The 11,347-nt window shown below is 48.0% G+C and overlaps 1 long non-coding RNA gene across 1 annotated transcript in view; it reads right to left on the bottom strand.

The window, feature by feature from the left end:
- Window positions 1-8,564: 8,564 nt before the first annotated feature.
- LOC127596447 (uncharacterized) overlaps window positions 8,565-11,347 on the bottom strand; it is a 14,585-nt gene continuing 11,802 nt past the window's right edge. Inside the window, exons 2-5 of the long non-coding RNA XR_007961478.1 lie at window positions 10,009-10,077; window positions 9,745-9,852; window positions 9,189-9,250; window positions 8,565-8,923 (exon numbers count right to left, since the gene is read on the bottom strand). This is a non-coding gene — a long non-coding RNA (uncharacterized LOC127596447). The remainder of the gene's footprint in view (window positions 8,924-9,188; window positions 9,251-9,744; window positions 9,853-10,008; window positions 10,078-11,347) is intronic.

The raw sequence follows: 11,347 nt of genomic DNA, 5'->3' as shown, positions 1-11,347 counted from the left end.
TGCACATTTTCATGTTATTTTTATCTTAGCAATTGGCATGGCTTCTCAATCTTCTGCTTACGTTACGGATTACCTTTGTCGGAATGGCACTTAAAAGTGCAGCTTCTGCATTGCCGTGGAGGCTACGATTACTGATTTAGGAGTGACTCAGTGACCTGTTTAGCCACCTAGCGAACTGGTATGGCGGAAGCAGGACCAAGCTTGCCTCGATAATATCCAAACAGCATTGTGAGACGTGAGACGACATTAAACTGCATCCAACTGGTCCTCCAGGTTGGGGGTTGGGCATGAGGTTAACAACCTCACCTTGTAAAACAAAAACCTGTTACAGAAACGACGAGAGGAAGCCATCTGGTAAACCACGGCGAAGAAGAGACGGCACATCCTTGGATTTATCTATGACGGGGCCGGGTGAAATCCAGCAGGAAGCCCGACCCCTAATGACCCCGATCTTTGGAACCAAAACCAACACCAGAGTAGGCACCTGGAATGTGCGCACAATGTTCCAGTCTGGTCGCATGGACCAGGTGCTGAAGAATATGAGGGACTATCGCCTGGACATCTTAGGCGTTAGTGAAATGAGGTGGACGGGGCAAGGGCGCCTCATGGTTGATGGAGCAACTTTTCTGTACTCTGGGAAGCAATACCACCATTCCCATGGAGTTTGCATCATCCTCTGCAGTAGTGCAGCAAAAACATTGATTGGATGGAAGCTGGTGAATGAACTGATTATTACAGCAAGGCTCTACACCAGATATGCCAAAGTAATCATCGTACAAGTCTATGCCCCAACCGAAGCTGCCTCAGCGGACGATAAAGACACCTTCTACAACCAGCTCCAGACCGTGCTTGAGGAGATCCCAAGACATGACATCAAAATGCTGATTGGAGACTTCAACGCAAAACTGGATAATTACAGAAGGGGCCTGAATGCCACAGTTGGACCACATGGATCTGCGAGCTCCACGAACGACAACGGGGGAGAGACTGTTGATTCTAACCAGTACCAACGGTCTCAGCATTGGCAACACCTTTTTTGAGCACAAACGGATCCACAAAGTAACCTGGGTTTCACCTGGTGGCGGGACCTGGAATGAACTGGACTACATCTGCATCAACACAAGGTGGCACTCGTCATTGCTCGACGTTCGGTCCTACAGAGGTGCAGATGTGGGTTCAGATCACTTCCCTGTGGTGAGTAAAATCAAGCTGAAGCTGAAGAAGGTGAAAAAGGTGCATCTCAAGAGACATTATGCAGTGGACAAGCTTAAGAATAACAACATCTCAGAAAGCTTCTGTGAGGAGTTGAGTAGGAAGCTTAAGGTATCACAACACCTTGCAAACATTGAGGAGCAGTGGAGTATGATCTCTTGTGCCATTGCTGAAACTGCAGATCAGTTGTAGGCAGAAAGAGGGGTACCAACAAAGAGAGATGGATAACAGACAACACCTGGAAGTTGGTTGATGAAAGGAAAGTGGCCAAGATAAAAAGAGAACAAAAGAGGAGGCTCCGGAGCTGGAGGATGGAAGACGAGGAGTACAGACGCTTGGACAGGGCAGTGAAGAAGAGTTGTAGGAAGGATAAAAGACAGTGGCTAGGAGAGAAAGAAAGAGAGGCACAGGAAACAGCAAAGAACAAAAACACGATGACCCTATAATAGATTGAGCGGGAGCTAACCAACTCCAGGAGCAGCTCTAGGGTGCCAATCAGGAGCAAGGATGGCAGGACACTTCGAAGCGACGAGGAGCAAGAAGCAAGATGTCTGGAACACTTCAGGGAGGTTCTCAACCAACCAATTCCTCCCGTGCTCTTCAATTTCGATGAAGAGACACCAGCTCCAGCTCTATATATTACATCGAAAGAGATATCTGAGACTGAGGTTGCCAGTGCAATCAAGGGCCTTAAGAACAACAAGGCACCGGGACTCGATGAGGTAGCTGCCGAGCTGTTGAAACATGGCCAAGATGCTGTTGTGGAGAGCCTTACCCACCTGTTCAACCTGATTTGGCATGCTGAAGAGATTCCTGCCGACTGGAGACGTGGGGTCATTGTCACGCTCCCTAAGAAGGGAAACCTCGCAGACTGCAATAACTGGCGGGGCCGTTCGGTGAAGGCCCTCGTTATCGACGAATGCGGCCCCCAGGACAAGGCGACGGTTCCTGGTGCTTGTGTCTCCGATGACTGTGGAGGCCCAGTCTTCCCCGGAAGCCCTGCCCGCAGGATTGACAGAAGTGGGTTGGGGGGCCGGGCGGTTGCCGGGCCCTCTCCTTCCTCCGCGCTCGCCGGTCCTCCTCCGCAGCGACACGTCGAGTCTCGAGGATCCGGACCCCGCCCCGCACAGCCCCACGCCAGGCCGCCGGATCCGCGGCCAGGTCAGCCCACTGTGCCGGGGGAATCCTTTAGCTGGTCTTTGAATTGTCTTTTCGAGCCACCGCAGGGACGGGTGCCCTCCAGCAACTCCGCGTAGAGGAGCTGCTTCGGTAGACGGTCGTCAATCATCCGCTGCACGTGGCCGGCCCACCGCAGTTGGGCCAGGGTGATCATGGCCTCGATGCTCGTGAGGCCAGCCCGGGTGAGGATCTCATTAATGGTCACTCTCTCCTCCCAGGAAACGTTGAGGAGATATCGGAGTCGTCCTTGGTGGAACCTCTCGAGCCTCTTGATGTTGCTCCGGTAGAGGGTCCAACATTCGGCGCCATAGAGAAGGGTCGGGAGGACGACCGACTTGTACACCATGATCTTCGTGTTGGTGGAAACGGCGTGATTCCAGAAGACCCGACGACCGAGGCGTCCAAAGGCTGTGTGGGCTGCCTGGATATGGTAAGTGAGGTCCTCCGTGAGGCCGGCGTCCTCCTGGATAATGCTGCCCAGGTAAGAGAACGCCGAGACCAGCTCGATGGGTTCATCGTAGATGGTGATTTGGGGTGGACGATGGTTCAGGTGGCGGGTCTTTGTCTTTTTGGTGTTGACGGAGAGGCCAAAGGTCCTGTACGCCGCGGCGAAGCCATCCGCGATTAGCTGGAGGCCCCCGGAGGAGTTGGGGACCGCGGCATTGTCATCAGCGTAATGGAGTTCGCTGATGGTCGTGACCATGGCCCCCCGCCTGCCCCTCAAACGGCTGAGGTTTAAGAGCGACCCTTCAGTTTGGTAGCGTAGAGTGATTCCGTTCTCCTGGACAGGGGAAATGTGGTGGATGAGCGCGGCGATGTAGAGGCAGAACAACGTCGGCGCCACCGTGCAGCCCTGTTTGACTCCGGTCCGAACCGGGAATGGGGGAGCCATTTCGCCCTGAATCAGTATGCAACCCTTCATGCTGCCGTGAAACATCCGGATGAGGGATATGAATTTGGGGGGGCAGCCTTGACATTCCAGCACTTTCCAGAGTGCTGCTCGGGGCACAGAATCAAACGCTTTGGCCAGATCATAAAAGATGGCGTGGAACTCCCTACGCTGCTCCCGGCAATTCTCCAGGAACTGTCTGGCGCAGAACACCATGTCCGCGGTTCCCCTTCCTGGACAGAAGCCCGCCTCGGACTCCGGAAGAACCCGCTCAGCGAGACAGGTGAGTCGGTCGGCCAGTATACGACAGATGAGTTTTCCAGCAGTTGACAGCAGGGAAATTCCAGGATAGTTACCACAGTCGAATTTGTTGCCCTCCTTGAATATCGTGACAATGACGGAGTCCTTCAGTTCCCCAGGCACCGTCTCCTCGGCCCAGCATTGAAGGATGAAGGTGTGGAGGCGGGTGAGGAGATGTGCACCACCAGCTTGTAAAAGTTTTACGGGGATGTCATAGACTCCAGCAGCTTTGTTCTTCTTCATCCTCCTCAGGGCTCTGGAGATCTCCCGGAGAGTCGGCAGGTCCGTCATCCAGTGTTGCACGGGGAGCTGGCGGACAGGATCGAGGAAGCCGTCTATTGCGCATGTCGGACGGTTCAGGAGCTCCATGAAATGCTCCTTCCATCGCTGTTGAGTATCCTCCTTTTCCTGCAGGATTGTGCCGTCCTTTGCCTTCACAGCCATTGGAGCACTGTGAGCCGGACCGATGATCTTCCTCGTTGTTTCGAAGAAGGATCTAGTATCGTGACGGTCAGCAAAACTCTGCATTTGGTGGGCAAAATTAACCCACCATTGATTTTGGATCCTCCGGATCTCTCTCTGTGCTTCACTCTTGGCCGCCCGGTAGGCTTCTTCAAGTCTCTTGGAAAAATCGCCATCCTGGGGGCTATGTAGCATGAGGGAGGGTGATGGGTCGCAACCCCGCCCCCGCACTTCGACCCCGTGGCCAGGGTCCACGGCAGCGGGGTGGCCGACGGTGGTGGTCCAGGGGGTCTGCAGCACCCGAGGTTGGACCGTGGGTGCGCCAGGCCCGGTGTTTTATTTTGAAGGGTGGGCATTCCTTCATTACCCAGGGGGATGGTTGGCTTGGGGATCCGGTCCGCCACCTTGCTAGGCGCTTGACGCCAGAACTGCGGTGGATTTGTATACCGCCGGACGCGGTCCCGTGGGATTTTGCTGACCCGAAGGTCATTACCACTTCGCACCAACTCTCCAGTGATGGAAAGTCCCGTCAATTCGGAGTGGAGGCTCCCTTACGGACGTCACTGCGATCCACTAGGAATTGGTGACGGTTTGATCCGCACCTTTGAGCCTAGGGATCACAGATCTTATGAACTGGCGGGGCATTACACTGCTGTCAATCCCCAGCAAGGTATTCTGCAGTGTTCTTCTACATCGCCTTAAAGATGAAGTGGATAACATCTTGAGGGAAGAGCAAGCCGGTTTCAGGAAGGGAAGGTCTTGCGCCGAACAGATCTTTACCCTTCGAAACATCATAGAGCAGTGCCAAGAACTTCAGATACCACTCATGATCAACTATATCGATTTCAAGAAAGCCTTCGACAGCATCCACCGGGAGTCACTGTGGTAGATCGTCCAGCTGTATGGTGTACCCCTCAAGTACATCAACATCTTCAGGTCATTGTACCATAACTCAACCTGTTGTGTCAAAACCAACAGTGGCACAACTGATGATTTTGACATTGTCACTGGTGTAAGACAGGGTTGCATTCTGTCACCCCTACTCTTCATCATCATAATTGACTTTGTGATGAGGAAGTCCATCACAGGGGCAAAGGTTGGTATCAAGTGCGGAGGGAGCAGACTAGTTAACCTGGAATTTGCAGATGATTTGCTTCTGTTAAGTCACACCCAGCCCGCACTTTGTTGACCAACAATCTGCATGAGCACGGAGTTAAGGTCGGTTTACGAATTAGCCAGGAAAAGACCAAGGCCATGGCTGTCGGACAGCCAGATGTAACATCTGGATGGCCCGACAAAACACTGTAATGACATTTGCTTCCGCCTTGTACCTCTCACGCTTAGATCACAGTCATGCTTTTCGGGAACATCTCTGCGGGACGGAAAATGATTCCAATTTGCTATTCAATGTGTTTTAAAGAAGCACAAAATACAATTTTTGCCAAACTGTGATGGAGAACGTCTTATTTTGAGCTTTGGTTTAAAAAGACTCAAGTAAAATATCATTTTTCATTCTACTCTCCAAATGTAGAGGAGAGGGTTTTTCAGAATTACCTACTCTCACAGATCTGGTCCATTCATCAGGTCGGGGCCCCTCGTGGTCTGATCCCCTTCTGTCTTGTGGCATGAATTTGCAGCAATTCTTTGTTTAGCATCGTTTTTGTGTTTACAGCATTTGACTGTTTGCAGCCTGCTTCCACCTCACAGAAACGTAGCCACCGTCTTGCCTTGTTGTATTTTGGAATTCTACATCTGACACCCTCAGGACATTCCCTGGCAGTGAGAAACTGGCTCATCTATAGGGAAATTAATCCCAGCCGTTTGTTGTGTTAATAGATGGTGGAGCCAAGTTTCTCAGGGTACAAAGTGTGTGGTCCGACGTTTCAGTTTCTCTTTCAGGTGTGGTGTTGGCCCTGTAACTCTGAAAGCCTTTGGCACTCCGGTTTCCCATGAGAAATGCAGACTTCTATGCACAACAGCGGCGCTAATTTGCAATATATGCACAATTGAATGAGGGACAAGAAGTAATGGGGAAAAAAGACTTTTCAATGTGATTCATGAAGTCATCAAAGTCAGAAATGAATATTGAAATGACTCCAATTTGACACTCATGATCAAGAGATATCAAAGGCACTAATAGGCAGATAGAAGTGCTAATTACCATGTGATACGAATGGATTCAAAACCATTTGGGATATTGTGTTTGTTCAAAGTAAGTGTAATTGTACTTGGCATTACTGAAGGACTTTGAGTGTGGCATAAAGGTGGCCATGTGAGGCTGGTTTGTTTTGAAGGCAGCTGATGGGTGACATATGTTCAGACTGCAGAAGTCACAAATACATTTTATCTATGTGTTGCACTTAGTCGAGGTTGCTAAAGGTGGTGAACAAACCTTAAAAAAGGTGCTTCCACTTGCTCTTGTGTTGTGTGTATGTGTGTATGTGTGTAAGTGTGTGTGTGTGTGTGTGTGTGTGTGTGTGTGTGTGTGCGTGTAAGTGATTATCTGACACAAAGGGAGGGGGTTCACACGGAAGTACTAGAGGAACAATTCGGGCTTTTATGAGAGGAAATGAATCTCTATTTAACACATTCTTTTTCTTGTATAGTTCAAGAGAGCCACTGGGAACAACACACTGTTCAAAAAAAACTGAGACTGTTTTTATTCTCAGCTATGTATCCCGCACACAGGAAGAAACCCCACCCCGATTTAATGTTGCTTGCAAATAATGGGAATAATTGGCTTGTTTACTGGGCCCACATTGCAGTAACTATCAGAGTAAGTTAAAAAAAAGTTCCATTGGTGATAAATTTGACTCCTTCTTAAAATAGAATTATTAAAAGGTAAACTCATGAATAAAACTCCTCTGCATCAAGAGGAGCCAGATGAGGTGGCTCCGGCACCTTATTAGCAGCCCTGCTGGACGTTTCTCCCTGGTGAGGTGTTCTGGTCCACGTCCTGTGTGGGGGAGGTGCCAGAGACAACTGACGAGAGACACAATCTCTTGGCTGCCTTGGAAAATTCCTTGGGAAACCCCCACCAAAGGAGCTGGATTAAGTTGCTGAGAAGGGTGGAAGTCTGGGGTTCCCTGCTTAAGATCTTGCCCTTGCAACACTGACCCCGGAGATGTGGAAGAAAATGAATGGATGGATAGCGACATTTCTGTCTATTGCTGTCTACATGCCGGGATTTGGTAGCTGAAGCGATGTCCACTCAAACTGACTTTTTAACACATGAAAGACCCCACACATGATGAGGAAAAAAATGGTGGCTTGTGTTTTTAAGATCAAGATCATGTTTCACTGAGCGGTCAAGTTTTGCAAGCAGATGTTGCTTTATCATTAGGGTTCGTTCAAGGTTGCCAAAGGTTGAAAAAACATTCACCAGACATTCGTAAACAGTTTTTCTTGTTGCAATGAAATTTTGAATATGTACACAATTGAATGGCTGCCACTGAGAGAGGCAACATGTTACAAGGGAAGCACCAAAACATCTGGAAAATATAGAAAGAAGAAAGCAGGATTAGAAGAAAAAGCTAGGCCAAATGTTTCTCTGGTACATTGCAAAGGCAAACTCTTCTCCCTGGCATTTTTATTGAGTTGTATGACATTTGAAACACATTCTACAAACACTCAACACAACCAGTTACTGTTCTATCCGTGTTCGATAAAAGCGGCAGCTCGTGATCGTTTCTTAATGAACAGTCACAGAGTCCGTGTTGACAACACTTAGAAGGGTTTGCCTTCATAAATACCGAACAGGTTTTTAACATTTACAGCCTGCTCATTTCCAGATCAGATTGGGGTGAAATAGACCCGTCCCCGCAAGGTTAGGACAATGTTTTAGAGAAAAGGTGGGAAATTAATTTGATGAAGAAACTGGAACGGTTGTCAAGGTCTACGCCGACAAGCGAACCATGACTGTGTTCCATAAATTAATGCGAGCGGAGTGCAATCTGTCTCTCTGAACACCTGCAACTTTCAGAGTAGTGCACGGGCATCAGGGTGACTTTCCAAACACGCCAGTCACGGGTGTATTACTCATGTACAGGCTACAGTGAAGGACCCTCAGTGTTTTTGCATTCACTTTTTCATTAATAAATACATCAATTTCATCTCAATACGGTGCTCATAAAGGAATGCTAGGGAGACGGTGCAAATTGCAAAATGTTACATGGTGTTGTTACGCCGTGTGGACCTGATGTGGATTGTTTTCAGCATTTCGGGCCACGATATTCGTCAAAGAAGAAGAATCTGTGCTTGGTGTTTGCACCTTCTCGGGGGCACGCGTGTGCCAGCACTGATTTTTATTGGAAGGAATTTCGGTGCCATTTGACTGTAGTTGCTGGACAGCTCCGGGGTGCTTGTGTCTTGCACCTGAAATAGGCAGCATTTTCACAGCCCCGCTTTGTTCAGCGAAAAGGTTGGTGCTGATGGACAGCCTGCGGCTGGATGGATGTAAGGCTTGAGGAGCCGTCGATGAGAAGAAAGGAGCGTCAGCGCAGAGTGCCGATGCGTCTGTGGAACTGTGAGTCGCGGCTTGCTTGGAATTGAAGCCGATTTACATGAGACAGGAGATGAGAGCCAATCTCGTTTTCGTTAATGGAAGCTACAGCTTCTTGTTGCTTTCAAACTTAGCTTGTTGCAGACGTGTGCCCATTTTCAGCATGACATGTTTGATCCACTGGTGAAAATGACACTTTGATTCGCTCCTCTTTCATCTATAACTGCTTCAAACAACAAAGTGTAAGCAGGAAAAGTGGTTATGATTGAACGCCTGTCTGTGTCTTATGTGTTGTGTTGTATTATTTTGTCATTTTATAGTAACTGTTCTTTGGATGGCAACGTGGGCACCCTCAGCGGCTCCTCTTGTCGTCTTGTTGTCTGGTTGAGAGGGAAGACATTTAATCTGCGCTGTATGTTGCACATACAGTGTATTTGAAAATGAAGTTGTACTTGACTTGACTTGACTTGACTTGACTTGAATTGAATTGAGAGTTGACCAGCTTGCCAAGCAACAATCAGCGCGCGTGGCATATACAATACCAACCCCCCAAATCTGTCATTTGTGGCCCATCATTATGATGAGCATAATGTTTGTAACCGGCAGTTCAACCTATAAATTCCATTAGCATGTGAAAATACTCACAGTTGAAGAGGAACATCCGCAGGCATTGAGCTGGCCGATAACTCCTCGGTGCGGAATGCATCCTGTGGAGAAGACATGAAGAGGGACCAAATGCTGAAGTAAAGTGGACTCTTGTACATGTTCGTTAGAAAAGAAATGTATTGATTGAATGTAGATTTATTAATCCCATGTACACCGCTTTGTTTCAGCTGTGTGTGTTTTTTTTCAGTGTTCTATAAATAGAGTTGAGACCTTGAACACAAAAGTGACTCGCTTGTAGCAGCTACACACGTGCACAACAAACGAAACGCATTTCAAAATAAAAAGTGCCACGTATTTTTCATTCTATTTTGACCTCATAAAGACTGTGGGGTCCAGTCAGAGACTTTAGGCTTTGTATGTGTCCCATGAGCTTTACTTTGCCCTTTGACTGTCTTAAATTAATGCACACAGGTGCTTGATTTCTCCAGTGACTGATGCTTCACCTGACTAGTTTGTTTACTGTAAAATCCAGAGTCCAGTTTCTTTTCTTGTCACGGAATATAACACCATCACCAACGAGGCCTTTCCAAAATACCTCATTGTTTCTCTGCCTTCTCTGACAAACTTGATCGGAAGCCAGCTGGTTCCAGTCGTGCCCAGGTAATCTGGTGTGAAGGAGGGCTCGTGGGTGGGGCTACATATGCTGAACACACAGAAAAACACGGGGTGCAGAGTTCAGTGTTACAGCCGGTGAAGCTTTTTCCTCACTCCTTGCCAGACGGCCTGTTCAGCGAAGTCAGGTCTTTGTGTGAGCATGTGTTTGCACAATCGTGATCCAAGGCTGTGTTCATAAATATACCTCTTCGGGATGTTTTGGTCAACTTTGCTTTATCGTTCCCTCCTCACTTTAGTCATTCTTTCTTCTGTCCTGTGGTGTGACAGAAATGCATGGATCCGACTCACTGTATTTCTTTCGTATAAATACAAAACATGTTTTTCTCACTCAGAGGAAAATGGGAGCAGGCCCACTTTTGTTTCTTCTTCTTTTCCACCTTACTGTGGACACTCTAAAATAACAAAGCATTGAAAGCTATAAATGTACTAAACGGACAAATTTTCATACTTGCCATGTTTTCTTTTTTTCTTTTTATAGATGGATGTAGTAAACAGACACACTTACTTTTGTGTGCACTCTTGTTGTATAAGAACACACCTCTGAGTTATAAACAGTCCATTTTTTTTTTTAGCATCGAATAGCTTTCAATTAAATCACAGAGGTCGTCCATTTGTTTGACAGTTAACTTCTTACTATTTCAAAATGCTACATAAAATCCATCCATCCATCCATTATCTGATCCGCCTGTCCTCACAAGGATTGCGGGCGTGCTGGAGCCAAGCCGAGCTGACTTTGGGCAATAGGTGGGGTACACCCTGAACTGGTTGCCAGTCAATCACAGGGCACACATAAACAAACAACTGTTAACGCTCACACTCACACCTCGAGACAATTTATAGCGTTCAATCAACCAGCAATGCATGTTTTTGGAATGTGGGAGGATCCAGAGTAGCCGGAGAAAATCCACACAGACACGATGATGTGGGATACTGCAGAGGCAGCAGCATTTGAGACCCAAGTCGAAGGGATTTTCATTTTTAAGGAAACATGCAAACTCCACATAGGAGGACCGCAGCCCGGATTCCAACCCAGGACTTCGGCACAGTGATGAGGCAGACGTGCTAATCAGTCTACCACCATGTCACCCTACATAAAATCAACCGAGTAAAACTACTGCAATGCTCACTAATGGAGGATGGTTCTTAGAGCCGTCAAGTGCAAAAGTGAGCGCATAACCTGAGTGCAGCGAAAGGTGAGATGATGTAATTTCCTCACCACAGCAAAGACTTGTCACATTCACCCCACAGCTGCAGAGAAAAGGGTCTATTTACAGTAAATGCAGTGGAAAACACACCACACGGCACAGTCTGCCTGGGAGCTTTCTGACCTCACCCGTCTTTATCCAAATGTTCATATGCTGCTTAATATACTGTATCTCAACGATGACCTTGAGCAGCCACTTTCTTCTCACGGTGGGATTCAGCGGATAAAAAAGCAAAACTGCCACAATGGTTTCATTTGTGGGTGCGGAGGTGGAAGAGTGTCCGGCTCAGACCTTTGTGAGACTACCACAGGTTGTGAA

This window comes from Hippocampus zosterae, chromosome 2 (genome assembly GCF_025434085.1).
Source record: "Hippocampus zosterae strain Florida chromosome 2, ASM2543408v3, whole genome shotgun sequence".
NCBI classification, from domain to species: domain Eukaryota; kingdom Metazoa; phylum Chordata; class Actinopteri; order Syngnathiformes; family Syngnathidae; genus Hippocampus; species Hippocampus zosterae.
Note: the sequence above shows the minus strand (reverse complement) of the source record. Positions and strands in the feature narration are given on the sequence as shown.